General features: G+C 32.8%; 3 long non-coding RNA genes across 3 annotated transcripts; all 3 read left to right on the top strand.

Annotated features, from left to right (window-relative positions):
- The first annotated feature begins 905 nt into the window (after positions 1 to 905).
- Positions 906 to 11,951, top strand: LOC118480321. Its single transcript, XR_004861873.1, has 3 exons — positions 906 to 977; positions 1,292 to 1,342; positions 11,742 to 11,951. It is a non-coding gene; the product is annotated as an uncharacterized LOC118480321 (long non-coding RNA).
- Positions 9,610 to 10,523, top strand: LOC110866158. Its single transcript, XR_002551193.1, has 3 exons — positions 9,610 to 9,673; positions 10,069 to 10,178; positions 10,490 to 10,523. It is a non-coding gene; the product is annotated as an uncharacterized LOC110866158 (long non-coding RNA).
- A 3,128-nt stretch (positions 11,952 to 15,079) lies between the features above and the next one.
- LOC110866157 lies at positions 15,080 to 16,012 on the top strand. Its single transcript, XR_002551192.1, has 3 exons — positions 15,080 to 15,143; positions 15,540 to 15,649; positions 15,958 to 16,012. It is a non-coding gene; the product is annotated as an uncharacterized LOC110866157 (long non-coding RNA).
- Positions 16,013 to 18,301: the final 2,289 nt, after the last annotated feature.

The raw sequence follows: 18,301 nt of genomic DNA, 5'->3' as shown, positions 1-18,301 counted from the left end.
AGGGTCGAACTGTCATAAATTCCTTTGAGCTGATAGGGTTAAAGTAACTTAACCACATGTATCAAAAACGTAATTTACTTTTTTCATTAAAAGGGTAAGAAAAATCTAATTTGCCCTATTAATGTGTAAGACACGTGACCAAACTTTACATGCAAAATTAAAGGTCGTTAAACAACATGACATAAATTATCACAACGTATTTACATAAAGGATCAACTTTGTCAGCTAGTTATATTTAGGCTGAAAAGTGAAATTCACAATATATTTAAAGGTCGAAAACTCTAATTTACTATTAAAAGAATAACTGAATTAAATGCTTAGGGTGATTATAGTAAAATTTGCATTAGGGTAACCCCACACTTTCTATTTAAATGAACACAATACCATTTTCATTATAATCACCACCACACCCTGTCTTTTCTCATTCATCCATATCTTGGCCCTAAAGATGACATCTCTTTTTCAGTGCAAATGTAAGAGCTTTTATTTATTTTATTTTCATCTAATTTGATTTACCTCATACTCTTTCTTTACATTTTATAAAACACGACTTGTTTCAAAAGTACTATTTGATAATTTTGGTTTAATTAATTGTATGGACATGTATGTTTTGATTTTGTTGGTGTTGATGTAACATATATGCATACCAAATCAAATCAGTTTGAAAAATTAAGAAATTCATTACCAAATATCTTTTTTAAATTTTTATTTTTGTACAGGCATGTTCTAGAATAGATCTATAATCAAATGAAGAAGTATTTGTAACACATAGTTTTTTGTAGTTATGAGGATTTTTTTGTTCCTTATTTGACGTCTAGTTATGAGGATTTTGTGTTTTGTGCTTGTTTTTTCGGTTATAAATGTTAGGTTTGGTGTTATTCACCGATTTCACATCACAAATAGATCTGGCTAATCATTTAGGAGCAGACTATAGCATGTTGATTGTTCATGGCTTTTCAAGGGCTCAACTGAGAAAGGTAAAATCCAAATCCATTCGAACTACTTGAGAAAGGCAAAGGCGAAATTGCAAAAAAAAAAAGGATAATCAAGCGATGTTGTAAAATTAAAAATTAAAAAATATGGTTTTGTAAAATCTTATAAGGAGTAAAACAAAATTATAATATTAAGGTGTGATTTTTAGTTAATAATGTGATCTATATATTTTGCCACCCAAAATCTTTTGATATGTAAAATTTGTATTTTATAAAATTAGAAGATACTTCAAATTTTATTTTTGTTTTTATTTTTTTGTATGTGTTTATATTATCTAAGTGTGTTTGTCATATGCAAGGCTTGTAGCTCTCAAACGGCTCAATGACTCCCACTATTTTTGTTGAGTCAGGTAAACGCACACCTATTATTATTTCCTAGTTTGATAACTGCATAGTCGTCCTACACTGGGTTCTCTACTTTATAAAAAAAAGTAAACCCTAGTTTTGGACCCCCCCCCAAATTTTTTAGATCCTCATTTTGAAATATCGTGTATTTATATATATCATAATATATATATATATATATATATATATATATATATATATATATATATATATATATATATATATATATATATATATATATATAGGATTAGGTTCAAACGTGAACAAAAACCCAAGAGTGAACTGCGTGAACTGATCTGGGCCCTTGATTTTTAAGATCTTGAGATTAAAGTGAGTGGCATGATGGTAATTTTTTGGTTAATTTTTTTCATTTAATTAAATACAAAAAGGGTATATGTGTAATTTCAATCTTAAATTGATTTCATAAATCTCTCACAAATCATGTAATCAATTATCCTCTTAAATTGATTGCACAAATCTCTCAAAAATCAAATCAAGGATTAGGAAAGATGTAACTTAATTCAATTATTAAAATACTTATTTGTTTAAATACGATGTACACATGTGTATTCTGATTTTGCCCTCTTTTTAATGCGATGTACACATGTGTATATCGTCTGTTTTTGTGATATCTTAGAATTTTTTTTTGTATTGAATGTTGATGTACACCTGTGAATTACTGTACACATAGGTACGATGCTGAGTACACATTTGTAATGTTCTATTTATATCCAAGTACACATGTGTATACCGTTGAAATATGAAGGTTACGTGGATCTTAAAAATCAAAATTTGAATTCTGGTGATGAAATCTGAAATAAAAATTAAAATTGAAATCTGGTGATTTGTTGTGTGTTTTGATAATTATCTTTATTAATAAATAAACATAATGTGGATAATGAATTTAAATTAGGAAAGATGTAACTTAATTCAATTATTAAAATAATGATTTAAATCTAATTTTTTATATAATTACAATCCTACCCTTAACAACTAAAAAGGAAATCAACGGTCCATATTTGTTCACGCAGTTCACTTTTGGTAGGTTGTTCACGCTGGAACCCTACCCTATATATATATATATATATATATATATATATATATATATATATATATGAAATTGTCTTAATTTACCTGCACATAACAATTTGAGTACGATTTTTCTTTTGGATAAAAAATGAAGCTTTTAGTTCTATTGAATTCAAAATTTTCTTTTGAATAACAATTCACTACTAGAAAATTACGCAATCGCCACCAAAAATTTGCCAACTAAAAAACCCGTAGCAAATTTAGCCACCAATTTTCAACAAAAATTTGAATTAGGCGTATTTGAGATGGCATGGTAGCTAGACGGTCAAAAAAATTGTGGCCATTTCTTTTAGTTGCAGATTGGTAAGAAAAATAATAATTTATAAAATAACGTGGCTAAATAAAAAGGTGTGTTTAAATTGCCGCCGTATTAGCGATCAATGAAATTTAAGAGGTTTTATTTCAATTTTTTTAATCTGGTGTACCATATGTTATCCATATTTCACATAACCTCTTGATATCTCCTGTACACCTCTCCACTGATTAAGGTTTTAATCACCTCTTGATAACTCCTGTACACCAACCCAAGTCTAAAAAACATAACCATCACTCCATCCGCCCACATATTAGGGTTTTTCTACTTCACCATTCCAAGATATAATTCTTGATTAGGGTTTTGCTACTTCACCATTCCAAGGTATAATTCTTGATTTCCCATGACTTTTAAATCCCATGGCTTTTCTAAAATTTACCTTCAATTGATGTCCATTCCAGGAAGCCCAAATTCAACTTCTTGTTCTTCAAATGAATTAAATCTTGTTCTTATCAAGATTTATGATTTATTGTATGGATCAATAATTGGTACTTAGATAAATGCTCATTTCTTGAATTAATAGCAACTCATTTCACTTATAGACTCCAACCTTTGAATTTCTATGTGATTATTTTTTATTTGTGTTTGATTTTATTAAAATATTGGAGTTTATATTTGCAATCTATTTAGAATTGCTACTTTATGTCACCTTTAGACTTGAGTGAAAATGTAACCTATTTAGCATTGCTACTTTATGTCACCTTTTCTTATGATACTAAGAAGAAAAAAAAAATCCAAAACCATATGCAGGGAGATGAATCAACACGAAAGAGAGAACGATGCGTGGTCGAAAGTGGAGGAGGAAAATGATAAAGAATTCAGCCTTAAGGAATTGTATGAATCCAATAACATCCAGGATGTAAATATGACTTTTTTTTAGTTATAAAGATGGATTGTCCTAGAAACCCTTTTCTTCAACCAGGCTTTTGAGTCTCCAAATCTTCAATTCATATTTTTGCATTTGATATAGCTTATGTAGGCTACCATTATCATTACCATTAAGTTTTGTAGTTTAAATTTACAAAATGTATAAAAGTTATACGCACCATGTGGCAGCCTGTGTTTGACTAGAAATTATTTTCTTTTTTGTGTGCTTCCTGATCATGTTACATTTTATTAGGTGGATACTCCTATCAATAATATTTAGGGTGGTGGAGTTTATTGTAGGACTTTTCTCTTAAGTTTGCCACTAGGGATTAGGGGTTCAATCTCACTCCCTCCTCACTATTACATAAGCACCACATTTAATATTAATAAAAAGACTCCAATTAATGCCAATAGTGTCACTCCCTAACCGATGGTGGAAACATAGGAGTGAGACGAAATAGATTGCTCGAGACATCATAACACTAATAATTGTGAAAAGTATTTAAATAATAAATTGCATTCCGTTTCTAAAGAGTCAATTACAAGGATTTGAAGCAAATGCAACAACATGAATAATGAAATACAATACAATAGGGGTACAAATTTTAAAGTGTATATCTAAGCATCCTACTAGATTCCATCCATAACCAACATCATCGTTAAACCTGCAACATGTTTGAAAAGCATAGTTCAATACAATGGTATTGGCGAGTACATTAGTTTTAGACTCGTGACGTATATACAAAAAGTATATTCAATCCAACATAGCAATTTGGTATACTAGGTCAAACTATTATGCAAAACTGAAAGTCAAACCCAAGTTTCCACAAGAATAATAGCATCCCTCGATATAGAAATATCGAGATCGTAAATATAACAACCCTCCTAAAATATTTTCTACACTCCTAAAATAATTATAGCATCCCTATACTTCCTAAAATACACCATGTATACGCAAACTAGCCCTAAATACCTTGAATTTCATAAAAATTAAATAAAAGCAAATTCTGAAGGGCGCTCGCGGATTGCGAAGCCCTTGAGTAACCAAGTCGCGGGCCGCGACAGGTGAACCACCAGGCCACTCCCGGTGCGGCCACGTGGCGTGCGCATGTGAAGCCTAGTGGCCGAATCAGCCAAGCGAGGGCCTACCCTAGGTGGCCTTGCGTGTGCATTGTTTAATTAATAGATTATAACAAGGAAGTCACAAAGGAAAAACCTAAGGTAGCAATGTGAGTAATCTCTTTTTTTGTAACATGTTTTACAAAAGCTTAAATGTTTTAAATTATAATTAGCAGTGATTGAGTCTTTGAAATTCTTCAATTACTGCCGGTATGTTGGGGTTTTGTATACAAAATGTGGATCATGTTACCATTGGACAAAGAGATAGCCAATGGGTATTATGACCCACCAGTCAGGATTGATAATACTGAATGAGTAGTTGTGTAGATATAAACATTGTAATCGTTCTCAATACTGTAGAATGATAAAACCTGTCTTGATTAAACTGGGATTCGCTCACCAATATGTCCCACTGACAAATGTTTTTAAAACGCGTTTCAGGTAGCAAAATGTGAAAGCGAAATAGAAGCCAGCTGGACAATACTGAAGGGTTGGAGAATGTGGCTATAAAAGTTACCTAAATAAAGACAATGTTTTATTTAATAAATTAGGGTTTATCCCTATAAACATGTTTGTATTGGAAACTTGGGTTTTACCCATGTGTTTATTATCATAAAGACTAGTTTATAGACCCGTGTGGTACACGAGTTTGATGATATTTAGTTTTACTAAAGTGTAAACAAATGTACGTAACTTTATCGGGCTTAATGATATTTAATTTTACCAAAGTGTAAACAAATGTACATGAATTTAATATTTTTATTAGATCAAACAATATAAAATGAAGGTACACGTTACATTCTGCAAATCTCTAATCACTTATTTATTACATTTATTTAAATCGTGTGGTACACAAGTTTGATGATATTTAGTTTTACTAAAGTGTAAACGAATGAATTTATCGGGTTTGATGATATTTAATTTTACTCAACTGTAAACAAATGTACATGAGTTTAATATTTTTATTAGATCGAACAATATAAAATGAAGGTGCACGTTACATTCTACAAATCTCTAAACACATCCTTATAGCACGACATTTGCAGTTTTGTTTGTATTTTGACCATCTTCATCGAGTATCAATAGCTTAAGTCCATCTCTACTTTTAACTTTTGACAATACCACATATGGTTGGCCATGCGTAAAAACCGGTTGTTCTAGAAAAAAAAAAAAAACTTACACCACGATTGCCCTTGACCTTTATTTAATAGTCATGGCAAAACATACAGCAAGAGGAAACTGTCTTCTTTGAAATTTGAACGGGGTTCTTTTGTCTGTTGGTATTAATCGAAATCTTGAGATAAACGTATGAGCCCCAATATAATGTCCAGATAAGATCTGTGCCTCAACAACGCGTTTGTGCAGTGATACGACATGTAGTTGAGTTCCAATGCATAAGCCATGATCAATATTTGTTAATATATAAATATGGACATGACTAACATTAACATACCATGAGGTTGAGGAGCATAATTAAAATACAAAATAATCAAGTTAATGTAACAAAACAATTTGCAAATTTATTGTTAATCCATTCATCCAGAAAATATAAAAGAGAAGAAAGATTATAAATCGTTTGACATATTATAAATCTTTAATGTAAAACAAAATCATGTACAAAGATGAATTTAATTTATGATTCTAAAAGCGCATATGATTGTGAAAAAAAAGTGACCCAGTAGCGGAGCGTACATACCAGATGTGGAGTTAAAGTTTTGGTAGCCGGCGCACACAACTCTTGTTAACAACGTTCCTACAAAACCACAAAACCAAATAAAGTGGCAATCACCATCAGCGGTATTAATGACATTCAAAGAAAACCCCATTTTATGCGTATAAAAACAATTTATTTTATAAAGATAATTTATACATAACCTTTAAAAAAATCAAGCCGGTTCAGCCTCTCAACATAATGCATAACATCAACCCCTAAAGCTAATGCCACTTTCATTTGAATCCTCATCCTCCCCTTCGTAACATTGATTTTATACCAAGGATGATCTACAACGTTTCCATTCTTTAACGACCACAATAAAACACTTTCTTGCATATCAAGAACATAGCTAATCATCTCACTTAACAATATATCAATAAACCCAAACCCTATGGATCAGATGTCTTAACTCTTAAACAACTTTTAATAACCAAGACTGATAACCCCTTGCAAATAACCAGAGATTATAGTCTAAACCTACAACATTATTAACTCAAACACAATTGCCTAAACCTGCATATCTAACAAACCTGCATTTCTAAGTGAAATCTACCAAACAAAAAATTCAGATCAAACAATTAACAAAACAAAATATTAAAGCAGTTAACAACCTTCGGTATGTCTTCACCTGTAACAGGAACGACTGCGAGCTCTTGCCCCCGTACGATGACAGTTAGAGCATCACAACTGTTCATCGTCACCGAGCACCCGGGTTGAAAATCCGACCATGTTGTCCCGTTTGACTTGGGTTTTGACTGAATTGATTCCTTCTTCAAACAACCTCAAGATCTCCTTTGTAGCTTCTGATCCCCACCAATTACACTAAAAAGTCAAATACACTTGAAATCACAAAAATAAATCATAAGTTGATAAATATTATATACATTTCTGTTAACCAAATATAAACCAAACATTCATTAAGAATAACATTATGCGACATATCCACATTTGTCACAATTTTTAAATATCTGTGTTACTTAATATTATTTTAAGCATACGACACAATAAAAATTAATTTTATCTGTGAATGCTCCTACATAGCATAAAAAAGATCTCACGTACCAACATTCTAAGGGACAGGCATAGAGGTTAATTTTATTACGTTTGGGACAGCAAAAATTCAAAATTTACACACAAATTCGACTTATGCAAAAAGCTTGCAATTTCAATAATCAATTCACCAAAACTTTGATTCAGTTAGATCCAATCATACGATATTAATAAATTACTGTAATTTATAATTGAAAAATAATTACTTGGATGGATAATATTGAAGAGAAGAACAATAGATGAAGGTGTCCATATCACCTGCATAAACATTGAAGAGAAGAACAATCGATGAAGGGGCCCATATCACCTGCATAAACACTTCGTATTAAAACATACGGTGACAGCGGCTTTGTAATGGGTAAAACCATAGTGTCATGGTGCTAGATAGGGTTTGGAAGAGAAGAGAGGGAAAATCGGAGTTGATGGTGTGGGAAGGAGTCTTGGTGATGAGATTAGATTAGGGTTTAGAGTGAAATTAAGTTGGTATCGGGTATGGATCGGTGGGTTTACATTGACGGGAGCAGATTTTTTAAGCTAATAAGAATATGCCATGTGGCACAGGTCTTAGAAAAATGACATGTGGCATTTAATGGAGTCTTTTATTAGAATTTAGATGTGGTATTTTACTCTGATAAAATATTTCCTAACTACGGTCCTGATGTAAATTTCGCTGCCAAAAATGATAAACCACTGATACCACTGAATCTGAGCTCGCGTCCGCCCCTTCCGAGGAGATAGGGGCCGGGGGTTGCGACAGAAGGTGTTATCTGAGCCTAAGCCACTGATTTCAGCCACAGAAGTGTTCTGCTGACAATGAAATTGTCAATTCTGTTAGGAAATAATCAATGTAACTACGTGCATACGCGTATATTATTATTTTGTTATTTTACAATTTGTTAGTTTACAGCAAGAGTGATCAAGGACCATCGGACGCTTACCGTCAGTTGCCTAGTTCTCCCATAGATGAAGGAACTTCTTCCCAGCCTACCGCCTCAAGGTATTCAGCTAATACAGAGGAAGGAATCTTTATATTCAAAGCGCAATCCGAGGAGCCATTCCCTACCAAAAAGAGAGGATGGTTCAGTCGGGGACCTCACGAGCGTAGGAAAAGAATCAGAAAGTTACATCAACAGCGAGCTTTAGCATCTGTGAATAGAGAAATGAACACCTAAACTCAAGATATACTCAATAGGAGACTAGCCAACTTTCATATCTTAGCTACCACTGTTGCAGACCCGAATTTAGAACAACTCATAACACCACAGCCACTACCGTTGTTCCCAACACAACCCATGGAAATAGAACAAAACCCAGGAGACCAGATTCCACTAGCTGCTTTTGACCCAAACGAAATCCCTAGAGTCTCAGCACCCCATCCTCTAGTTTATGACCCATTGTTTGATGACCATAGGAATTACCCAGAATTTCACTCACATGAAGAACTCATACCAAACCCAGTAGAAACCTATCCAAACCTCGTCCCTTTAGATCCATACTGGGATAATGACTAGTATATCCGGGAAATCTTAGAGAACCCGTACCTACAAGAAGAACCCATGCCACAGTACCCCGACCCGATACCAGCACCCGCACCACCCATGAGCAACTGAGAATGTGCAAGAACTTTGCACCTTTGGTGAGGAGTTGATAGGGTCGAACTGTCATAAATTCCTTTGAGCTGATAGGGTTAAAGTAACTTAACCACATGTGTCAAAAACGTAATTTACTTTTTTAATTAAAAGGGTAAGAAAAATCTAATTTGCCGTGTTAATGTGTAAGACACGCGACCAAACTTTACATGCAAAATTAAAGGTCGTTAAACAACATGACATAAATTATCACAACATATTAACATAAAGGATCAACTTTGTCAGTTCGTTATATTTAGGCTGAAAAGTGAAATTCACAATATACTTAAAGGTCGAAAACTCTAATTTACTATTAAAAGAATAACTGAATTGAATTATGATAGATGAAAATGAATTTTTTTATAATAGTTGAGTTCCATTTTGAAAGCTCTTAAAATGCTTAGGGTGATTATAGTAAAATTTGCATTAGGGTAACCCCACACTTTCTATTTAAATGAACACAATACCATTTTCATTATAATCACCGCCGCACCCTGTCTTCTCTCATTCATCCATACCTTGGCCCTAAAGATGACATCTCTTTTTCAGTGCAAATGTAAGAGCTTTTATTTATTTTATTTTCATCTAGTTTGATTTACCTCATACTCTTTCTTTACATTCTACAAAACACGGCTTCTTTCAAAAGTACTAATTTGATAATTCTGGTTTAATTAATTGTATGGACATGTATGTTTTGATTTTGTTGGTGTTGATGTAACATATATGCATACCAAATCAAATCAGTTTGAAAAATTAAGAAATTCATTACCAAATATCTTTTTTGAATTTTTATTTTTGTACAGGCATGATCTAGAATAGATCTATAAACAAATGAAGAAGAATTTATAACACATAGTTTTTTGTAGTTATGAGGATTTTTTTGTTCCTTATTTGATGTATAGTTATGAGGATTTTGTGTTTTGTACTTGTTTTATCGGTTATAAATGTTAGGTTTGGTGTTATTCACCGATTTCACATCACAAATGGATCTGGCTAATCATTTAGGAGCAGACTATAGCATGTTGATTGTTCATGGCTTTTCAAGGGCTCAACTGAGAAAGGTAAAATCCAAATCCATTCGAACTACTTGAAAAAGGCAAAGGCGAAATTGCAAAAAAAAAAAGGATAATCAAGCCCTGAAAAATTAAAAATTAAAAAATATGGTTTTATAAAATCTTATAAGGATTAAAACAAAATTATAATATTAAGGTGTGATTTTTAGTTAATAATGTGATCTATATATTTTGCCACCCAAAATCTTTTGATATGTAAAATTTGTATTTTATAAAATTAGAAGATACTTCAAATTTTATTTTTGTTTTTATTTTTTTGTATGTGTTTAGATTATCTAAGTGTGTTTGTCATATGCCAGGCTTGTAGCTCTCAAACGGCTCAATGACTCCCGCTACTATTTTTGTTGAGTCAGGTAAACGCACACCTATTATAATTTCCTAGTTTGATAACTGCATAGTCGTCCTATACTGGGTTCTCTACTTTATAAAAAAAGTAAACCCTAGTTTTGGACCCCCAAAATTTTTTAGATCCTCATTTTGAAATATCGTGTATTTATATAAATATCATAATAGATATTTATATATGAAATTGTCTTAATTTATCTGCACATAACAATTGGAGTACAATTTTTCTTTTGGATAAAAAATGAAGCTTTTAGTTCTATTGAATTCAAAATTTTCTTTTGAATAACAATTCACTACTAGAAAATTGCGCAATCGCCACCAAAAATTTGCCAACTAAAAAACCTGTAGCAAATTTCGCCACCAATTTCCCACAAAAATTTGAATTAGGCGTATTTGAGATGGCATGGTAGCTAGACGGTCAAAAAAATTGTGGCCATTTATTTTTAGTTGCAGATTGGTTAGAAAAATAATAATTTATAAAATAATGTGGTTAAATAAAAAGGTGTGGTTAAATTTCCACCGTATTAGCGATCAATGAAATTTAAGAGGGTTTATTTCAATTTTTTTAATCTGGTGTACCATATGTTATCCATATTTCACATAACCTCTTGATATCTCCTGTACACCTCTTCATTAATTAGGGTTTTAATCACCTCTTGATATCTCCTGTACACCATTCCAAGTCTAGAAAACATAACCATCACTCCATCCGCCCACATATTAGGGTTTTTCTACTTCACCATTCCAAGATATAATTCTTGATTAGGGTTTTGCTACTTCACCATTCCAAGGTATAATTCTTGATTTCCCATGACTTTTAAATCCCATGGCTTTTCTAAAATTTACCTTCAATTGATGTCCATTCCAGGAAGCCCAAATTTAACTTCTTGTTCTTCAAATGAATTAAATCTTGTTCTTATCAAGATTTATTGTATGGATCAATAATTGGTACTTAGATAAATGCTCATTTCTTGAATTAATAGCAACTCATTTCACTTAAAGACTCAAACCTTTGAATTTCTATGTGATTATTTTTTATTTGTGTTTGATTTTACTAAAATATTGGAGTTTATATTTGCAATCTATTTAGCATTGCTACTTTATGTCACCTTTAGACTTGAGTGAAAATGTAACCTATTTTGCATTGCTACTTCATCACCTTTTCTTATGATACTAAGAAGAAAAAAAATCCAAAACCATATGCAGGGAGATGAATCAACTCGAAAGAGAGAACGATGCGTTTCGAAAGTGGAGGGGGAAAATGATAAAGAATTCAGCCTTAAGGAATTGTATGAATCCAATAACATCCAGGATGTAAATATGACTTATTTTTTAGTTATAAAGATGGATTGTCCTAGAAACCCTTTTCTTCAACCTGGCTTTTGAGTCTCCAAATCTTCAATTTATATTTTTGCATTTGATATAGCTTATGTACGCTACCATTATCATTACCATTAAGTTTTGTAGTTTAAATTTTCAAAATGTATAAAAGTTATACGCACCATGTGGCAGCCTGTGTTTGACTAGAAATTATTTTCTTTTTTGTGTACTTCCTGATCATGTTACATTTTATTAGGTGGATACTCCTATCAATAATATTTAGGGTGGTGGAGTTTATTGTAGGACTTTTCTCTTAAGTTTGCCACCAGGGATTAGGGGTTCAATCTCACTCCCTCCTCACTATTACATAAGCACCACATTTAATATTAATAAAAAGACTCCAATTAATGCCAATAGTGTCACTCCCTAACCGATGGCGGAAACATAGGAGTGAGGCGAAATAGATTGCTCGAGACATCATAACACTAATAATTGTGACAAGTATTTAAATAATAAATTCCATTCCGTTTCTAAAGAGTCAATTACAAGGATTTGAAGCAAATACAACAACATGAATAATGAAATACAATACAATAGGGGTACAAATTTTAAAGTGTATATCTAAGCATCCTACTAGATTCCATCCATCACCAACATCATCGCAACAAGTTTGAAAAGCATAGTTCAATACAATGGTATTGGCGAGTACACTAGTTTTAGACTCGTGACATATGTACAAAAAGTATTTTCAATCCAACATAGCAATTTGGTATACAAGGTCAAACCATTATGCAAAACTAAAAGTGAAACCCAAGTTTCCAAAAGAATAAAAGCATCCCACGATATAGCAATATCGAGACCGTAAATATAACAACCCTCAAACAATATTTCCTACACTCCCAAAAGAATTATAGCATCCCTATACTTCCTAAAATACACCCTGTATACGCAAACTAGCCCTAAATACCTTGAATTTCATAAAAAATAAATAAAGACAAATTCTGAAGGGCGCTCGCGGGTTGTGAAGCCCTTGAGTAACCAAGTCGCGGGCCGCAACAGGTGAACCACCAGGCCACTCCCGGTGCGGACACGTGGCGTGCGCGTGTGAAGCCTAGTGGCCGAATCAACCAAGCGAGGGCCTACCCTAGGTGGCCTCGCGTGTGCATTGTTTAATTAATAGATTATAACAAGGAAGTCACAAAGGAAAAACCTAAAGTAGCAATGTGAGTAATCTCTTTTTTTTTGTAACATGTTTTAAAAAACCTTAAATGTTTTAAATTACAATTAGCAGTGATTGAGTGTTTGTAATTCTTCAATTACTGCCGGTATGTTGGGGTTTTGTATACAAAATGTGGAACACGTTACCATTGGACAAAGAGATAGCCAATGGGTACTATGACCCACCAGTCAGGATTGATAATACTGAATGAGTAATTGTGTAGATATAAACAATGTAATCGTTCTCAATACTGTAAAATGATAAAACCTGTCTTGATTAAACTGGGATTCGCTCACCATTATATCCCACAGACAAATGTTTTTAAAACGCGTTTCAGGTAACAAAATGTGAAAAGCCAAATAGAAGCCAGCTGGACAACACTGAAGGCTTGGAAAATGTGGCTATAAAAGTTACCTAAATAAAGACAATGTTTTATTCAATAAATTAGGGTTATCCCTATAAACATGTTTGTATTGGAAACTTGGGTTTTACCCATGTGTTTATTATCATAAAGATGTGGTATTTTAATCAGATAAAATATTTCCTAACTACGGTCCTGATGTAAATTCCGCTGCCAGAAATGATAAACCACCGATACCACTGAATATGAGCTCGCGTCCGCCCCTTCCCAGGAGATAGGGGCCGGGGGCTGCGACAGAAGGTGGTATCAGAGCCTAAGCAACTGATTTCAGCCACAGAAGTGTTTTGCTGACAATGAAATTGTCAATTCTATTAGGAAATAATCAATGTAACTACGTGCATACGTGTATATTATAATTTTTTTATTTAACAATTTGTTAGTTTACAGTAAGAGTGATCAAGAACCATCGGACGCTTACCGTCAGTTGTCTAGTTCTCCCATAGATGAAGGAACTTTTTCCCAGCCTACCGCCTCGAGGTATTCAGGTAATACAGAGGAAGGAATCTTTATATTCAAAGCGCAATCCGAGGAGCCATTCCCTACCAAAAAGAGAGGATGGTTCAGTCGGGGAGCTCACGAGCGTAGGAAAAGAATGAGAAAGTTACAACAATAGCGAGCTGCGAATAGAGAAATGAACACCTAAACTCAAGATATACTCAATAGGAGACTAGCCAACTTTCATATCTTAGCTACCACTGCTGCAGACCCGAATTTAGAACAACTCATAACACCACAGCCACTACCGTTGTTCCCAACACAACCCATGGAAATAGAACAAAACCCAGGAGACCAGATTCCACTAGCTGCTTTTGACCCAAACGAAATCCCTAGAGTCTCAGCACCCCATCCTCTAGTTTATGACCCATTGTTTGATGACCATAGGAACTACCTAGAATTTCACCCACATGAAGAACTCATACCAAACCAGTAGCACCCTATCCAAACCTTTAGATCCATACTGGGATGATGACTAGTATATCTGGGTAATCTTAGAGAACCCGTACCCAAAAGAAGAACCCATGCCACAGTACCCCGACCCGATACCAGCACCCGCACCACCCATGAGCAAATGAGAATGTGCAAGAACTTTGCACCTTTGGTGAGGAGTTGATAGGGTCGAACTGTCATAAATTCCTTTGAGCTGATAGGGTTAAAGTAACTTAACCACATGTGTCAAAAACGTAATTTACTTTTTTCATTAAAAGGGTAAGAAAAATCTAATTTGCCCTGTTAATGTGTAAGACACGTGACCAAACTTTACATGCAAAATTAAAGGTCGTTAAACAACATGACATAAATTATCACAACATATTAACATAAAGGATCAACTTTGTCAGTTCGTTATATTTAGGCTGAAAAGTGAAATTCACAATATACTTAAAGGTCGAAAACTCTAACTTACTATTAAAAGAATAACTGAATTGAATTATGATAGATGAAAATGAATTTTTTTTATAATAGTTGAGTTCCATTTTGAAAGCTCTTAAAATGCTTAGGGTGATTATAGTAAAATTTGCATTAGGGTAACCCCACACTTTCTATTTAAATGAACACAATACCATTTTCATTATAATCACCGCCGCACCCTGTCTTCTCTCATTCATCCATACCTTGGCCCTAAAGATGACATCTCTTTTTCAGTGCAAATGTAAGAGCTTTTATTTATTTTATTTTCATCTAATTTGATTTACCTCATACTCTTTCTTTACATTTTACAAAACATGGCTTGTTTCAAAAGTACTAATTTGATAATTTTGGTTTAATTAATTGTATGGACATGTATGTTTTGATTTTGTTGGTGTTGATGTAACATATATGCATACCAAATCAAATCAGTTTGAAAAATTAAGAAATTCATTACCAAATATCTTTTTTTGAATTTTTATTTTTGTACAGGCATGTTCTAGAATAGATCTATAAACAAATGAAGAAGAATTTGTAACACATAGTTTTTTGTAGTTATGAGGATTTTTTTGTTCCTTATTTGACGTGTAGTTATGAGGATTTTGTGTTTTGTGCTTGTTTTATCGGTTATAAAAGTTAGGTTTGGTGTTATTCACCGATTTCACATCACAAATGGATTTGGCTAATCATTTAGGAGCAGACTATAGCATGTTGATTGTTCATGGCTTTTCAAGGGCTCAACTGAGAAAGGTAAAATCCAAATCCATTCGAACTACTTGAGAAAGGCAAAGGCGAAATTGCAAAAAAAAAAGGATAATCAAGCCATGTTGAAAAATTAAAAATTATAAAATATGGTTTTATAAAATCTTATAAGGATTAAAACAAAATTATAATATTAAGGTGTGATTTTAGTTAATAATGTGATCTATAAATTTTGCCACCCAAAATCTTTTGATATGTAAAATTTGTATTTTATAAAATTAGAAGATACTTCAAATTTTATTTTTGTTTTTATTTTTATGTGTTTAGATTATCTAAGTGTGTTTGTCATATGCCAGGCATGTAGCTCTCAAACGGCTCAATGACTCCCGCTATTTTTGTTGAGTCAGGTAAACGCACACCTATTATAATTTCCTAGTTTGATAACTGCATAGTCGTCCTATACTGGGTTCTCTACTTTATAAAAAAAGTAAACCCTAGTTTTGGACCCCCAAAATTTTTTTAAATCCTCATTTTGAAATATGGTGTATTTATATAAATATCATAATAGATATTTATATATGAAATTGTCTTAATTTATCTGCACATAACAATTGAAGTACGATTTTTCTTTTGGATAAAAAGTGAAGCTTTTAGTTCTATTGAATTCAAAATTTTCTTTTGAATAACAATTCACTACTAGAAAATTGCGCAATCGCCACCAAAAATTTGCCAACTAAAAAACCCGTAGCAAATTTAGCCACCAATTTCCCACAAAAATTTGAATTAGGCGTATTTGAGATGGCATGGTAGCTAGACGGTCAAAAAAATTGTGGCCATTTATTTTTAGTTGCAGATTGGTTAGAAAAATAATAATTTATAAAATAATGTGGCTAAATAAAAAGGTGTGGTTAAATTTCCACCGTATTAGCGATCAATGAAATTTAAGAGGGTTTATTTCAATTTTTTTAATCTGGTGTGCCATATGTTATCCATATTTCACATAACCTCTTGATCTCCTGCCACTAATTAGGGTTTTAATCACCTCTTGATATCTCCTGTACACCATTCCAAGTCTAAAAAACATAACCATCACTCCATCCGCCCACATATTAGTGTTTTTCTACTTCACCATTCCAAGATATAATTCTTGATTAAGGTTTTGCTACTTCACTATTCCAAGGTATAATTCTTGATTTCCCATGACTTTTAAATCCCATGGCTTTTTTAAAATTTACCTTCAATTGATGTCCATTCCAGGAAGCCCAAATTCAACTTCTTGTTCTTCAAATGAATTAAATCTTTTTCTTATCAAGATTTATTGTATGGATCAATAATTGGTACTTAGATAAATGCTCATTTCTTGAATCAATAGCAACTCATTTCACTTAAAGACTCAAACCTTTTAATTTCTATGTGATTATTTTTTGTTTGTGTTTAATTTTACTAAAATATTGGAGTTTATATTTGCATTCTATTTAGCATTGCTACTTTATGTCACCTTTAGACTTGAGTGAAAATGTAACCTATTTAGCATTGCTACTTTATGTCACCTTTTCTTATGTTACTAAGAAGAAAAAAAATCCAAAACGCTATGCAGGGAGATGAATCAACACGAAAGAGAGAACGATGCGTTTCGAAAGTGGAGGAGGAAAATGATAAAGAATTCAGCCTTAAGGAATTGTATGAATCCAATAACATCCTCGATGTAAATATGACTTATTTTTTTGTTATAAAGATGGATTGTCCTAGAAACCCTTTTCTTCAACCTGGCTTTTGAGTCTCCAAATCTTCAATTTATATTTTTGCATTTGATATAGCTTATTTACGCTACCATTATCATTACCATTAAGTTTTGTAGTTTAAATTTACAAAATGTATAAAAGTTATACGCACCATGTGGCAGCCTGTGTTTGACTAGAAATTATTTTCTTTTTTGTGTGCTTCCTGATCATGTTACATTTTATTAGGTGGATACTCCTATCAATAATATTTAGGGTGGTGGAGTTTATTGTAGGACTTTTCTCTTAAGTTTGCCACCAGGGATTAGGGGTTCAATCTCACTCCCTCCTCACTGTTACATAAGCACCACATTTAATATTAATAAAAAGACTCCAATTAGTGCCAATAGTGTCACTCCCTAACCGATGGCGGAAACATAGGAGTGAGGCGAAATAGATTGCTCGAGACATCATAACACTAATAATTGTGACAAGTATTTAAGTAATAAATTTCATTCCGTTTCTAAAGAGTCAATTACAAGGATTTGAAGCAAATACAACAACATGAATAATGAAATACAATACAATAGGGGTACAAATTTTAAAGTGTATATCTAAGCATCCTACTAGATTCCATCCATCACCAACATCATCGTTAAACCTGCAACATGTTTGAAAAGCATAGTTCAATACAATGGTATTGGCGAGTACACTAGTTTTAGACTCGTGACATATGTACAAAAAGTATTTTCAATCCAACATAGCAATTTGGTATACAAGGTCAAACCATTATGCAAAACTAAAAGTCAAACCCAAGTTTCCAAAAGAATAATAGCATCCCTCGATATAGCAATAACGAGACCGTAAATATAACAACCCTCCAACAATATTTCCTACACTCCCAAAATAATTATAGCATCCCTATACTTCCTAAAATACACCCTGTATACGCAAACTAGCCCTAAATACCTTGAATTTCATA

This window comes from Helianthus annuus, chromosome 7 (genome assembly GCF_002127325.2).
Source record: "Helianthus annuus cultivar XRQ/B chromosome 7, HanXRQr2.0-SUNRISE, whole genome shotgun sequence".
Classification (NCBI taxonomy): domain Eukaryota; kingdom Viridiplantae; phylum Streptophyta; class Magnoliopsida; order Asterales; family Asteraceae; genus Helianthus; species Helianthus annuus.
This window is presented reverse-complemented; position numbering and strand designations above follow the sequence as displayed.